The 16829-nt window shown below is 36.0% G+C and overlaps 1 protein-coding gene across 2 annotated transcripts in view; it reads right to left on the reverse strand.

Annotated features, from left to right (window-relative positions):
- Positions 1-16680, reverse strand: part of LOC134798682 (furin-like protease 2) — a 371313-nt gene extending 354633 nt beyond the window's left edge. For both annotated transcript variants that reach the window (XM_063771053.1, XM_063771052.1), the window contains exon 1: positions 16373-16680. The gene's annotated coding sequence lies outside the window, so the exon portion shown is untranslated. The remainder of the gene's footprint in view (positions 1-16372) is intronic.
- Between the last annotated feature and the right edge of the window lie 149 nt (positions 16681-16829).

The raw sequence follows: 16829 nt of genomic DNA on the forward strand, positions 1-16829 counted from the left end.
CCTGAATATATGCTATAGGTACGGATACGGATTACTGATTAGACTAAAGTCTAAAAACTTTTTTTTTTAATCAGTAAGTAAATTTAAGAAAATGTTATCGCATTATTTTATGGATAGGGGCCGGAATATGGATAGCATATATATAAATATAAACGTCAATATAAAGATTCAATAGTCAATTTTTATAGAACCTTGACTTTTTTCGACTGATGATTTACTCTTGTAATATAATACTTAAAATTTTTCTACATAGCGTGCCTAAATCAAATGCGTTACTTTAATAACTCAATTCAAGGAACGCGCCATGTATGTAATTAACGCTCCAAAACAACAGAAGCACGAAACCCAATTCTCGGGACAAAGAAATGTAATACAGTTCCTATTCAAACGCGTGAAAAGTAGTCTTTTAATTCCTGGCTATACAAATCACGAGTAATGTAATTTTGTGACACAGACTACCGCCCATAGACTGCGCATTATAGAGTAAATTAAATAAGAAGGCTCAGCGGCCTCAGCGTGGTTACCATAATTATTTTGTTACTGCCAAGCACTCGCCCAGGCTAGGCTAGTCGATAAAGTATCGTTGCGGCATCGTTGTTGAATGTTAATTTTTTTTTTATGATGACGACTAAGTTAATTTTTAGTAAATCGCATTTCTCGTGTTCATGCAATTGTCTAAAATAGTGTTTTTTATTAATCTGTGAGTCACGACCCCCTAGGGGGTCGCGAAGCCTTTACCACCCATAAAGCAATACTTAAGCGAAACATTTTGTACATACGAAGGGGGTCGAGTCATGAAAAAGGTAGAAAAACACTGGGCACACACATACTCATTTAGGCAAGCCGGAGCTTTGTCCGGATTTACGTTTAAACTAAGCAAATTAGTACCGTAAAACCTCCTATCCCAACCATAGTCCAATAAGTGCAACTATGGTCCACAAAATCAAAAGGAAATTGAGTATCAATACCAATGTTCCTTTTGGTTTACTCCGAGTTTTTTCTTCCATTTAAAACATAGGTACCTTGCCTTAGAACTACAAAAAATACAGTAAAGTAAAAGACACACAGTAAAAGAACAAAAAAATACAGTTAATTTTGGATCATAGTCGGGAGCTTTGGACGATAGTTGGGAGATTTTACGGTACAGTTCTATTTACACGCTGGTGCGACGCTATCAAGGTTTCAATAAGTACGAGTACTGTAGTGCGTAGTAAACGCGAGTTGTCACATGTGCTCCGTCTAATAAGTAATCTGCGCCCTATCGCCTGATCGCAAGACATTATTCATGTTTATTTTGACAGTATTAATTTATTCACATACCCCTAATGAAATTCTACTCTACTGTATCGGAGTCAAATTACCCACATGAATGAGTTTTGGAATAATGCTGAACTGAATCGATCGACGTAGCTCTTACTGCACGTAATAAAAAATATTTGTTGAAATTTGAACTTTATTAGCTGTCAATAGAGTTGAATATCATATATGGCTTCGTATGCGGTAAAGGGTTAATAGTTGATGTGTAAAGCATGACAATGACAGGGCAATGATATGTGCAACGGTAATTGCTATGAAATTGTCTGTTTTAAGTACACCCTTTTAAGAATAAGGTTGTCTCTCAACAATGACAGAGCAAGAACCGATGTGTCATTAGGTAAGTTGTTTTCGCTATACGGGATATTTTGTGTCATCGCATCAAGTGTTTGGTACCGTGTTACTCAACATTGTCTGCCATGCCAAACATGTCTGAAATGTTAGCTGTCTATATTTAACCTTTCATATGCGTGTGGTGCTCAGAAATTGTGAGTTCAAATCTCGATAGACCAGAAAAAAATTATCTCGAAAAAAATGCAAAAATATAACAAAAAATTTGGTCAGAATCCTTATCGACCTTATGGTACACAGACTAGAGGCTAATCTATCTACGAGGGGGAATAAAAAAGAAATTAGAAACGCTATGATATCATGGAATTACAGGTATCCTGTTATTTTTTACTTTTAGGCAACTTAACTTTAGGCTTTATTAGTTTATCTGCATATTCAGTATTAAAAAATCTGGCATCTTCGTCCATAAAAAAAAAGAATCACAATTTTAGGTACTAATTTTCCTTTTTTTTTAGTTTATCGCTAGTACAGCCAATTTATAGGAGATTTTTAAGAATCAAAGAATGTGAAGTAATCGCAAAAGACATACTCTTGATTACGCAATACGCAACTCTTTAATTCAAGCACAAGATTCTGCGCAGCATTCTTGGGAAACTGCATGGTCTGAGGCCCAAAATCATCTTAAAATTAGGTATTTAATTTAATTGCGTTTTTCTTAAAAAGATTCTTCTGATTTTTATTGAACAATGTTTGATAGGCCTTATTTTGTATTTTCATATTTATTTTTGTGGTATGTTTCCATATTTTTTTCTGAATTTAGCAAATAAATGTGTGAAAACCTAATATTACTACCTTTAACATTGAAAGGACATCCTAGCCTGAAATTTAAAATTTACAAGCATATTATTAAATACTAATTCATTCTTAAAAACCCAAGTTTTAATTTAAGTACCAATTTTTATGACTTCTTCACCAAAAATTTTGAGGAAATCGTTCCTGAATGATCACAAAAACTTGCCTGAATTTACTGATATTAAGACATCACCTATCCTACTGTCATTGTTTATCGATAATCAAAACGTATCATTATGTGTTTAGCTGATATCAATTCTAAAGACTTTTTGAGGTACCCTCGTATCTATCTATCTATCTAATACATTTAAACGAGCAATTCTTGTTTATTTATACATATTTTAGATATATATTTCGGGGATCTCGGAAACGGCTCTAACGATTACGATGAAATTTGCTATATGGGGGTTTTCAGGGGCGAAAAATCGATCTACCTCTGGGAAAACGCGCATTTTTGAGTTTTTATATGTTTTCCGAGCAAAGCTCGGTCACCCAGATATTCGTAATAAACTAATAAAGGAAGTAAGGCGACCATTTATTAGGAATAAAAGGGTCATTCTAAGTTAAGAGGTAATCGTTTATATGAAAAAGTGGCACAACATAAATGTTAAAATTTTGATCTAATTATACAATATTTTTATTGAAACAACTCTTTTATGTATATTTGTAAGCTAATCAGTCATTTTTTTAATTATTTACCATTTTAGAAGGCACCAGGGGAGAGACCGTACTTTTTCTATGTAATAAAGAGAGAAGGGTCTCTCCCCTGATCTCTTTAAAAACATAAACAGAATCGAAATTTTGACCAGCCGTCTTACAAATTCGAGCAAATTAAAGTGTAATGATTCATTTAAACAAGAATTCATACCTCCACTGTACATTTTGGAAAATTATGCGCCAGGGGAAAGACACCAGGGGAGTGACTTTTTCATGTCAAAATCAGATATAATTGTGAAAATATTTATTGTAAATAATTAAAATAAAGTATTTATATAATCTATGCATAAACTATAGTAAATATACAAATACAATTAAGTATTTATATCAATAATTTTGAAATAAAACTGACCAGGGGAGATACCACTTTCATAAAACAACATTGTCAAGTAAAGAGGTCAATGATCAAAATGACTGACAATCGGAACCAAAAGATGACTGTCGCAGAGTTGGTCGTTAGTATTGAATGAAATGCATTGCTATTGGGATTAAAATGGCAATAATTAAAATTATAAACCCAATATTTTTACAGTTACATAATGGCCAGGGTAGGAGACATAGAATATGGGGGACAAAATATAACATAAATATTTTTTATGGAAAAGAAAAATTTAAAGGATTTTATTAATAACATTACAATCAATATTTGTTTTAATTTATGAAGTATACTAAATTTAACGGATTTATGGGAATTACATCTGGATAAAATTACTGATTAATTAAAAAACCTGCAAAGGGACAGGGATATGCTGATAGATAATATTCAGGATGTTTTCGGTACACTGATATTTCTCCCGTATACCGACATTTCTTCTATACTTGCTGGCCCCAATTTCACCACGGTGACAGGTGCGACAATTGTAAAACATCACTATTGCTGACGTCACATGCATCCATGGGCTACGGTTACCGTTTACCATCGGGCGGGCCGTATTCCTGTTTGCCACCATCATTGTATTGTTAAAAAAACTTTATTATATCGGAAAAAAACAGATAAGATATTTCTCTTGATTTATGACAATATTGACAATTGTCACAAGAAACACAACAATTGTCACGAAATTCCGACATATAACTCATTTCCTGTCAAGATTCACCGACAATTCTACAAATATGTCAACGAGAAAAAATTATTCTTGTTTCACAACATAATTGTAATACATACAATTGTAGCAAAATGCCTGTCATGTTTGTAAGTATTTCTATAGAAAATATTTTAGAAAATTGTAATATGTCACCTGTCGCTGGACAATTGTCGCTCGACATATGTCACTGACAATTGTAGCCGTGGTGAAATTGGGGCCTGGACTCATTCAAGCAATTTTTCTTGGCGATTAAGTCCCGAGTGCAGTTTGATAATTTTTATTGACATCGACACAACATTTTTTCCATCCGAGTATAATATGACCAAAATGCACCAAAGAAATAAAACCAGACAAGTGCGAGTTGGACTCGCCACCGAGGGTTCCGTACTTTTTAGTATTTGTTGTCATAGCGGCAAACGAAATACATAATCAGTCAAAATTTCAACTGACTAGCTATCACGGTTCATGAGATACAGCCTGGTGACAGACAGACGGACAGCGGAGTCTTAGTAATAGGGTCCCGTTTTTACCCCTTGGGTACGGAACCCTAAAAAAATTAAAACGGGTTGCATTACACTTAACTGACCTGACTATCAACCTTAAGAATTTAAACCTTAAGTTTGAAGGTTCGCTCGTCAAGGTTAACCGTTCACAGCTCGCTTAACCGAGCTTACACATCCGCCTTTTAAATGCAACCAGAGACAATAGAATAACAGACTGGTAGCCTTCAGACATAGACTAGGAATCCTCTAGACGGAGCTTAGAGCAATTATTTCATGAAACCGATGCTGCCAAAAATACAGGGGTGCGGGGGACGAGATGAGCGAGTCCCGTGCCGTGATTGGTCCGTTCAAAGACACTTGAGCGTCACACAAAGACACTTGATCGAAAATGAGGTAAAACTACCGTATATTTGTGGCAGAGGCGGTATCGCTACTATGCTATGTCTGGAGGATTCCTAGACTAGGATGCCTTCAGTAAAAGTATCGTTTTTCATTGCTGTCGTACTGACTATTGACGTATTGACGATTAATATTGTGAGGTGTCATATATTTCGTAAGGCGCTTTGACTTATTATATATAGGTCGGTGAACTCGACATTTGCTGCGTTAGCGCAATTCATAGAAATAACGAGAAACGCGTATGTGGATTGAGAGTTGTTGCTATTTACTTGTCTATGATGCAATATAATAGACTAGTTAGATTATTACATAATTATCTAACCATGAAGGCAACGAGATTTAATACTCAAATGTCATCGATATATTATGCTCTAATAAATTTATCTTGTATTACGGTACGTACATTTTACAGACCGTAACAAAACTAGGTTAGGGAAACGTTATAAAAACGTGCTGTGCGAGTGTTACGTTCTTTAGGCATTAAGTCCGCCATTTGTACATTTTATTTACATTTTGTGCAATAAAGTTTAAATACCTAAATAAGTTTAAAAGAAGTTTATTTATGACAATTAATCAGGAATCGTAAATCATAAACTTGTTACATCCGTCAAGTTTGTAATACTACAATTGCATTGTATTCAGTGATGGTGCGTCCATAGAACTCTATCTTTTCGCTCGTCGTATATAATGTATTTGCCAGATTGAAAAAACTGATGAAATAACATTATGGCATCAATTGTATACCTAAATAAAATAATAGGCGTCGCCGAACCAACAGGATCTGCACTGAGAGAAAAAACTAACAAAAACACACTTAGAATTACAAAAATAAAACTTAATCCGGGGACAAGGAGAGTCAACTAATAGGAACAAATTGACTTTTGCAATTTCCATTTAGTAGGAAATACAACTTCTATATTTGTAATTTGAAGTATGCTAGAGTAATTTCAGAAATTTGGTTTTGTTATTCCGAGAGGTGCTTTAGCAATATCGGAGGTGATGACGTCATGGGTGAAAACTAACCGTTTTGTAATTCTAAGCGTGCTTTAGCAATATCGGAGACGATGACGTCATAGGTTTTACTAAACTGTACTGCGATTCCAAGCTAGCTGTTGTTATTCTAGAGATAATGACGTCACAGGCAAAAACTAAACTGTTTGCAATTCCTCCGCCCCTAGCAAACGGGCGCCGCGAGAGCATGTCGCGCGCGTGGTAGCTACCCGTCTCTATTTCTGTCTGTATGAATAAAAAAGCATTTGGTAGTATATCTCTGTACTAAAGAGGCACTATAAAAGCCTGTCGAGATATTCTACCCATTCCTTTCTTATTCATACAGTCAGAAAGAGACTAGTAGTTATTACGCGCGCAACATGCTCTCGCGGCGCACCTGTGCTAGGGAGGTTGGAATTGCAAACAGTTTAGATTTACCTTTGATGTCATTATCACTAGAATAACAACAGCTAGCTCGAAGTTGCAGAACAATATATTCCTGTAGACCCCAACTACACAGTAGGTCGCGGGTTAATATGTCCATGGCCCACAATATATCCTAAATTTATTATTTAACTTAAGTATGTTTTAAACAAAGAAGACACGAGACACGCCCGCCCGACATCCGACACAATACTAACTCTAACCAAATGAACGTAGCAAGTAGCTGTGTTGGTATTACAAAACTCGTTTAGTGATTGGTACAACAATGAACATAAACACAACAAGTCTATCTACTAAATACCAGTAAACTTTGTAATGTCGCTATAGTAACAACTGAATTGTTATTTTAAATGGGGTAATGTTATTCCCGCGAACTCGTTTTTTAGATATTACAAAACTATGTAAGTGAGACATTTACTAAAATCATAACTAGAAATCACAGATGCTTTTTTCCAAAAATCACAAACTTTACTAGTAAAAATCGGAGAATTTTAGTAGTAATAAAAATGGATTGTAACAAATACTGAACTTTGTTTAATGCTCCATTTACTAAAGTCTGTTTGCTGAAATTAGATTTAGTATTACTGAGCTGTTTGTAGAAATAAATAAATTTTACAGAAATAGTGAAACTTCCATGATTACTACTAAAACTTCATTTTTTCCCCCAGTACAGAACTGTTTATTAATTCCTGGTGGTGATTTTTCTCTCAGTGTGAATCTGTGAAGAAATGTAGGCGTTTGAAATGCCAAAGGGTGTTTATAATTTAATCAGGTCTCATTTTCAGAATTCCAAGAACGATAATATTTTAACGATGGCATTTAAAGCTAATAAATTATCAAAAATATGGACTGTAATAACATTAATATTTTATAAATATAAAATAAGCATTATAAGCTTTATATTATAAGTTGCTAAGGAGATCAGGCGATCAAGACAATCTGCATATGCTCTTACACTCTTAATAAATAAAGGTGTGATTAGATCATTTTGAACACCTCGCTTCCGGCTTAGTACCAGTAACTGAACTAACTTATCTATGCTGCTGAATCCCACACCCACATTCATTCATCACTGGCTGGTATCAGCTAGGATTTTTTTCTCAATCACCACTGGAAATAATCCGAATAAACATTTTTCAGTTGGTTAATATCCTGTTACATTATCATTACGTGGTTGCTAATTGCGGGATATATTATTTCGATAACACAGACAATTTACAAACAAGTGTGGAATGTAAGTAAACACGTATCAAATAAATCCGATGAGCTGAAGATTGGTTCTCGCAGAAATAAAAATAATAATCACATTGATAAAGATGTAACAAATAGATCTATTTTAACATTTAAAGTTACCGTTGTTACCGGAAGAATTTGCTACATGTTACCGAAATTTAAGTTGAAGCATGAAGGATTGGGAGAAAATTACATGCCTTTGTGTGAGTGGTCCTAACTTGCAGCTGCGGTACTGCAAGTTTCAAAGTCTTCAAACTCATATCGAGTCGTGATTTAGTTGTTCTCAAGCGGATCAACCAAAATATTCATCTGAGGCCATGTCGAGAAGAACGGCATATAAAATATATTGCTAAGACGACGGTCAAAGGGCTAGAACTCTAGTAATTGTATACGAACGTCGCTCAGACACAGTCAAAAGAGAGAAGAACTTCAAACCTAACATTCCTAACTGTACGAGTCTAATGCAGATCATTTAACTCTGTAGTACAATGCCTTCATTTTTGGACGAGCTTTCACTAGACTTTCACGGAAAATTGGTGCCATTGCCGTACAATAGTGCTTTCAGCACTTCACCTTTTGTGGTGTGAGTCTCTGTCTACAAAATATTGTACTTACTTAGTAAAGACAAAGAGAATAGATAGTATAGAGGGCTATTGCCAAAGTCAATTTTGTAGTCACGGTACATTTACTGCCATCTATCGACACACGATTAAAACTTAAAATAAAATTGAAAATGTATAAATTAATCAAAATATGTTTACGGATAAATGATTTTTAATTTTTATTGTTCCATACTGACCCATGTTCTTCACTGATATGTGTTAAAATTGTTAAATATCAAACGGTGTCAACGCCATCTAGCCGAGAATAGGCCAAAGGTAATGGCGCCATCTATTATCGAGAATGACTTTTTCTTGATTTCCGAGGCACGTTTTTTTCTTAGACTTTATTTATCTTATACGGAGTTATATATAGCTGGTCAAGCAAATCTTGTCAGTAAAAAAAGGCGCGAAATTCAAATTTTCTATGGGACAATATCCCTTCGCGCCTACATTTTTCAAATTTGCCGCCTTTTTCTACTGACAAGATCTGCTTGACCAAGTATATATCTCTGGTAAAGATTTACTGCCCGATTCGAACTTTCAGATACGTCAATTAATAGATCTAGAAACGATATCAGTGTCAAAAGTGACATTTTTGTTTGAAGATGTGTCAGTGTAAAAAATGAAGTTTTTGTTTGAAGAAACGTCACACTTCACACTGACATATCTAATCCATATCGTTTCTAGATCTATTGATTGACGTATCTTAAAGTTCGAATCGAGCCGTCAGTTATACGAGTATTACGAGTCGATTCTTTTTTTTTTGTAAATTTATGTGATGACGAACGAACGACCGAACGTTTTTTAGATGTCATTACAATTTATACGTTTAGGATAGGTATAATGTTCTACACATTATATGCTGAAACGAATAGAAAATGTTAAAATTAGTTCTACAAGACAGCGAATAGGTATGCGAAAAGCGATCTTAACGAATGCCTCAAGATTGTAAAACAAGAGAAACGCATTTCACAACTCGAGTTAACAACATCCCGGTTATTTCGATACAATTTAAAAACAACAACTTTCCAAACCACATTACCTTTAAGCCTTTGTGGAATAACAACTTTATTTCACGTAAAGAAGACCTTCTTTCGCAATTAGACTTTAGAATAAGATACGAGTTTAAAAACATGGAACAATTTACTGGCGAATGGTTTTCTATAAAACAGCAGTTCTTTAATTGGACAGGTAATGGGACCGCTTGCTTATGTAATAGCCTCACGACTGAATGGTTTATAGGTGGGACTGCGGCGTGCGATCGCGCGGTTTATTGTTAAATATACTATTCTAAATTGATTGCTATTGGACGTACAGTCAACTAATTGGAACTCTAATAGACCACCGTAAAACCATTAAGAACAGTTAAATAAAATCGCAAGGAATCTCTTTCTGTTTGTTAATGTAAATTGGTTTTAAATTAGTTCCAATTGTTTAACCTTAACTACAAAATAAATGTAAAATCAGCGTAAATCAGGTTGCTACCCGCTTTTACTAGCATAGAAACGGTATACGAGTACGTTTAATTAAAGTGAGCCAGCCAGCGACAATGGGGACGCTTTTGCTCACACTTTTAGAACAAGGAAACACTTTATACTTCTACTTTGTTAAAAAAGTTAGAATGTCCCTATAAAGTGTTGACGCTAAAATCTGTTTGTCTCCCTCATTTAGCAAGTCGAAGAGCGATAGACATTCGTCGCAGCCGCCGCGTCGCCGGCGTGTGTCGTTCTGTCAAGAAAAATATTCCAATTATTTAATGAACGCGAGCGAGTAGAACTCTCAGGCAAACCAGTGAAACTACGCTCTCCGATTACACATTATTGTTAATCATTTCGAGGTCATGATACGCTGGATGGACCGAGAACTGGACTCAAACGGGATTACGCAAGCAGTTGGAACTCACATCCAGCCATCGGAAAACTTCAGCTATACAAGTGCATTGGCTCGGAAAGTTCGAGGTTCTTTACGAAATTTGTCCCACATAACGCATTTTTCGTCGAATCATTGGGTTGCGGGCGGACGTAACGACCTTTTCGGCAACTTTGTTTTAGGAAAAGGTCAAGAAAACAATGTAATTATAGGAAAGCAGGACACTTTCTGAAGCCTAAATAAATGATGCGCAGTGTTTGTTATCGTTTAAATGTCAATTGTACACTATCGTAACTTGACACTTTATAAAATAGGGATTAAAAATCTTAGAATAAAAACTGGCCAAGTGCGAGTGGGACTCGCGCACGTAGGGTTCCGTACCATTACGCAAAAAACGGCAATAAAATGACGTTTGTTGTATGGGAGCCCCACTTAAATATTTATTTTATTTTGTTTTTAGTAATTGTTGTTATAGCGGCAACAAAAATACATTATTTGTGAAATTTTCAACTGCCTAGCTATCACGGTTCATGAGTTACAGCCTGGTGACAGACGGACGGACAGACGGACAGCGGAGTCTCAGTAATAGGGTCCCGTTTTTACCCTTTGGGTAAGGAACCCTAAAAAAAGCTAACGTAAGTAAGTAGTCTTAATGTACCTATTTAATCTCGTTTTAATAAACCGGGCTAAAAATAATACTTATCTACGGTTCATCAAATTAATTGTTTAAGTAAGATCTTTACGCCTACGACAAAATCAATTAAAATTAAAATTATCTTTCATTAATAAAGTTCTAATTTTTTTGTTAGCATAAGCTGGCCCTTCACCGTCCAAAAATAAATCGGAGAATGTCAAGTTGATCACTTCTCAAGCCCTCGAGAATTCTGGCAAATACCGTACAATATATCCGATTAAGGGATAGGAAAGTTGACGTCATTCGTAGGTTCGATGTAGGTTAATGTAAACATTCAGGACGCCCACCTATGTTTGCCCTTATCAACACTCATCTACGTTTGCCTACAGGCTACACAGACAGATTACGTCAAACAATACCCTGGAGCCTACGTCAAAACTGCGCAAAACAGAGTCGTTCATTGAGTATGGTGTATTTACCTTGAGTTCCAGGGGACTGTTCCTGACGAAAATCAAATTCGGAGAAAAAGTAACCTTCTCACCTTATCAGCCGATACATCCAAACAGGCATACTATCAAAAGTGACGTAGTGACGTGACACACGTGTCACGGAGAGAGAAACTATCCGTCTCTTTGTAGTTAATTTCGGTTAAAATGGGGAAGAGTACTCATTCGTGCGCAAAATTTAACGCGGTCGCAGGTATCTCTCTGATAATTGCGTGCGATTTGCAATACACTGCAGCATTTGGTTCGTCAATCGAATTCATTGCTCCTACTTAGTCAGCAATTATCTATCTAAAATCGCATCAGTCTAACCACTACTGCCTAGGTATCTTCAATTACAACATAACTAGTATCTTTATCTTATAATCACAGCCTTTATTACGTCTAGTCATCTATAATGATAAAGTAGGCAAGGTAAATACATAAATTTCCATATTTAGGTGAAGTAAAAAATGTAATGGTAACTAAACTAGTAAGTTTTTTATACCTACCCTTTAACGATAAGCGTTATTATTACAATAATTGGTTTAATAATAATAACGAGTCGTTAGAGCTATAAGCTCCAGGGGTGGAAGTGAAATATGCATAAGACGCGAGTTGGCACAGTGGCTGTTAACAGCCACTGGGTAGAAAGCGGCGCACACCTCTCGACACCCCTGGGCCGCTCGCACCGGTGTTGCCCTTGAGCCATCCTAGATGTCGCTTTTTGTGGGGGCCCATCTTGTGAGGGCGAGTCACCGTCTGCCGGAAATAAAATTGCATACCGTTTTATTAGGCAGGCGTCCGGTTTTTACCCCATAGCTCAGTACTTAGTCCATCGCTTTCACCCAATAACCTAGTTCATTTTAGATTCCATCAACTCTCAATAGCCCTTACACCCTGGCGGGTGCTGCCTCTGCGTGCGTCCTATGACACGGGTAAGGGCAGCATCCGCTCGGTGTACCCCTTACATTTCATTAAAGTGTCAAAAGGGCCTCTACGTGTTGGCTTCGGCTCCGCGCACGCCTCCCAAAGGTCCGGAACACCATTGTTCCGTGATGGAAAAGACATACAAATAATAATAATAATATAGTCTTTATTTCCATGACTTTACATTGTTGAAGTTAAAAACAAACAGTTTTAATTAAGACATGGCCCCTTTTTTGGGTATAGGCCTCCTCCAACTGTCTCCAATCGTCCCGGTATTTTGCCTTCTCCATCCAGTCTGTCCCCGCTATGCTTTGGATGTCATTAACCCAACGGTCTTTTGGTTTTCCGGGTCTCCTTTTGCCACTTGGCCCCGTCCATTTAGTGACGCGTTTTGTCCATCTATTATCTGTGGACCTGGCAACATGTCCTGCCCATTTCCATTTTAGCCTTTGTGTGTGTTGTACTGCGTCTGTTATTTTAATTTTCATACGTATGCTTTCACTTTTTTGTTTGTCTCTAAGTTTTATTCCTAGGATGCTCCGTTCCATAGCACGCTGACAGGAGCGTATTTTGTTTTTTGTTTTATATGAAAATATCCAGGTTTCTGCACCATAAGATAAGCAAGGCAGCAAGCAGGAGTCTATGACTTTTTCTTTAACTTGAGTGGAAGTTTTGATTTTAATATTTCTTTGAAACTCCAATATTTCTTCCAGGTAATGTTGATTCTGCGGTCTATTTCCTCTTCGTGTCTTGTTTTGCTGAAAGATATTTGCTTGCCAAGGTAAAAATAGTTATCTACGTACTCTATGGGCGTCTCGTTTAAGGTTATTGGGTGTTGGTAGCCGTTTGTAGCGACTTTTGTTTTCAGAGTTGAACTGAACAGTTGTAAAGGCTTGACTAGCCTTATTCAGTTCTATTATCATCATTTCTAGTTGTTTTGATGAAGTTGCGAATAGTACGATATCATCTGCGAAGCGCAGGTTGCTCAGGAACTCCGTGCCAATCTGTATTCCTTTCCTGTTCCAATTTAAATTCTTCATAATATTTTGGAGTACAGATATAAATATTTTGGGTGACATTGGGTCCCCTTGCTTCACACCTCTACGTATTTTTAATATTGGTCCCAGCCTGTCTAGCTTAACTCTACTTTTACTTTTCTTGTATTTATCTTTGATTATATTTATATATCTGGTTGGGACGCCTTGATGCATCAGCGCTTGCCAGATACTCTCGTGAGAAATTGAATCGAACGCCTTCGCGTAGTCTATGTATTATGCCAGGTAGAGAGGTTGATTATATTCTAGGTGCTTTTCCACTACTTGGTCTAATGTATGGATGTGGTCGGTAGTTGAGTATCCAGGGCGGAATCCAGCTTGTTCCACTGGTTGGCTTGCCTCTATGATTTGCTCCATTCTTTTCTCTAGGCACATAATGCGAATAACTTGTACATAGTTGGTAATAGACTAATTGGCCTATAATTATTAATATCGGAAGGATCTCCCTTTTTGTATAGTAGGATTATACGGGACTCTCCCCAGTTCTCCGGTATTTCTTGTTTCTCTAATATTGGTTTAGTAGGTGCTAAACATGCTTATCGTAATTTTCTCAATGATTATTGTCTTTCCCGCAGGTAACAACAACGTCAAACGAGAGCCGAATTTAATCAACTTTTTAAGTTTATTTTATACGCTATTTAGGTTGGTTTTAATTACTTTTCATTAGGTAATAATGAGATTAACGCGTAAAAGTTTAAACCTCACAGTCCGTAGTTGGAGAGCCAGTAGCGCTCGTCAGATATTTAAACGCAAAAAATGTTCAAATTCTACACAAATACTTCAATGTTTGAAAGTAGTAAATGCATACTTCTCACTTAGGTACCATCGCCCACACTGTTAACTGTACATTGGTGGACCTTATGCCTTTTGTAATAAGATCTACTGATGTACAGTTAGGAGTGTTGCTGTTTGTATGCTACAAAATATATTTTCATTGTTTGAAGCTTAGCACTCCTGTTCGCAACGAATAGAACTAAAAAACTTCCACAGCTAAATAGAACAAAAAAAACTTGTACAGTTAACAAGGCATAGTGAAAGAGGTTAGTTTGTTTTTTCGTTTCAAGATGTTTTGATTGCGATGGGAACGTGATAACGTGAATGCATGGCATTGAATCCATTGTGCTTGTGAGAGACTCTCAACGATCTCGATGAAGAATGAGACCCTATAATGTACATAGTTAATTTGTCATCTATTGATTTTATTTCCTATTACACTGGTACAAATGGGGCTGGAGCGCCCGGTCTGTAACTATGGGCAGACCAGACCATCAATCGTCACATCAGTCTGAAATGTTACCTTTCTAGATACACAGGTTAATTAGACGATTTGAAGATCCTGTCAGAAGATGCAGTCGCATCCCTGGGAAGGGCAAAATTCTGATAGTTTTTTTGTAGAGTAATTTAATCCAGTCACATGTATATACACCATATGTAAATGGTTTTTCTCAATATTTAATCTCCATATTCTAATAATATCTACCAATAGCTTTGGTTTTGTAAATAAATGCAGTAGCCGAATGGCTCATGAGAAATATAATCTACTCATAATAAGCCATAAAAATAAATATATAATATAGCAATAGTTTTAAGGTAAAATCAAATTATAATAATGTTATTAAAATACTGCTGTTTACAACATATGTATTATTTTATACTGCTGTTTGTCATTTTCCTCAGTAAACTTCTTAACATTATAAACACATTACAAATTCTCTTTATGAGGTATACATATTAATACCACCATACTTGTACTAATTACGGGAAGAAATTTGTTGTAATTAGTACCATTACGCACAAGCCTTAATTGCAACAATTTTTCCCCGTAATCTCCATGAGTGTGAACTAAAGTATTCATGTGTAACCAAAATATTTTCCTGTAATATTTGAACCATTTCCTTCAAGGGTAAAAGCAAGTTGGTGTAACAATAATAGAAAAAAATAACAACCAAAGCCAATACAAATACAGTGTAAACTCTATATAACATCACTTGATATAACAGTTCACTCCCTATAATGTTGACAATTGTTGGCTATAGTTGCTTTACTTATTAATATCTCTCTATATAACAAAATCTCTCTATAGCATCAAAAATATCCGGTCCCTTGACAGCCGCTATAATGTTTACACTGTATTTTAAATGATAATATATTTACTGGGGCACACAATCACAAATATATAGAACATCAAGAGGTCTGAATAAGTTGTGTTCATCATTCATTAGAAAACATATTTACTAGTAAATTACTGATGCAAGCCAATGAAAATCTAATAGTAACCATATTTATCTGATTGTGAGCATGCAGTCTAAGGATTATAACAGCATGAATATTATTGTAAAACAGGAACAATGTTATATATTAACCTTGATATAATTGCTAGTAGCCAATCATTGTTTAGATACTACATACAAAGTAAACATTCTTATCTGTCAGACCATTTGGAAAGCCAAAACTAGAGCAGCCCAAATATTGATGAGAAACAAGGTTAGATGATCTTATTGGAAAATTATAGTGTAGTATCATTTCAATTATTTCATTAGGAGTAGGTAGGTTAAGATTAAGACAAGATATTTCTGTTACAATTAGAAAAAAAAAACATATTGTGTAGTGTGATGTTTTGCTATGAGTTCAAGTGAATAAAACGTATATTCGCGGTGCGCGGGTACGCTAGGCCTAATATCCTGTTGGGCATTACTTCCTCGATATCAAGAGCAAACAACTTTCGCCGCTCTCTGGCCTCCAGCGCGCTGCCGCTGCAGATTTACGCACGCGCGGCCGGCCGCACCGTGTGGCTAACTCGTACGCACCTCCACCATCACAATCAGCGTTTCTTTAACATTACGCAAGCCTTGAAACACGCCTCGTACACATTTCGATCAGCGCTAATTATTATTGTTTCACCAGCCACGTAACTAACCAAACTGCATTATCAGCGCGTAAACCTATTCTGAATCATAACAGGAAACACTTACCTTTTCAGCTATCGGTCCCAATCCGAAAAAAATATCAAAAACCGTCACTCACAAGTAACACTAAACACAAAATTATTCACCTCTTGACATCTGACATGGTTCAAAGAAATTCAATGGTAATATCACAATTTTATTGCACCGTTAAAAACTACGAAGTAAAGCGTAGTTATAAAAATAATAATAATTAACAAAAACTAGGCAAAACGATCACAAAAATAGTTTTACAAAACATAAACACCATCCACATTTGACAGCAGCGATGAAACTGAACTGACACTTGTCCGTAGCTGCCAACTGCTTCACTCAGCTATCGCTTCTTCGCCCCCACTTTTTGATAGTGCCAACCTGCGGAGATCATTGCAATATTTTCAATACAATAGTTGAATGAGGTTTCGGGTAGAAAATCCCTACTTAAATATTTTATAATTATATTTTTAATAAAATACAGTACCAGAAA

This window comes from Cydia splendana, chromosome 17 (genome assembly GCF_910591565.1).
Source record: "Cydia splendana chromosome 17, ilCydSple1.2, whole genome shotgun sequence".
NCBI lineage: Eukaryota > Metazoa > Arthropoda > Insecta > Lepidoptera > Tortricidae > Cydia > Cydia splendana.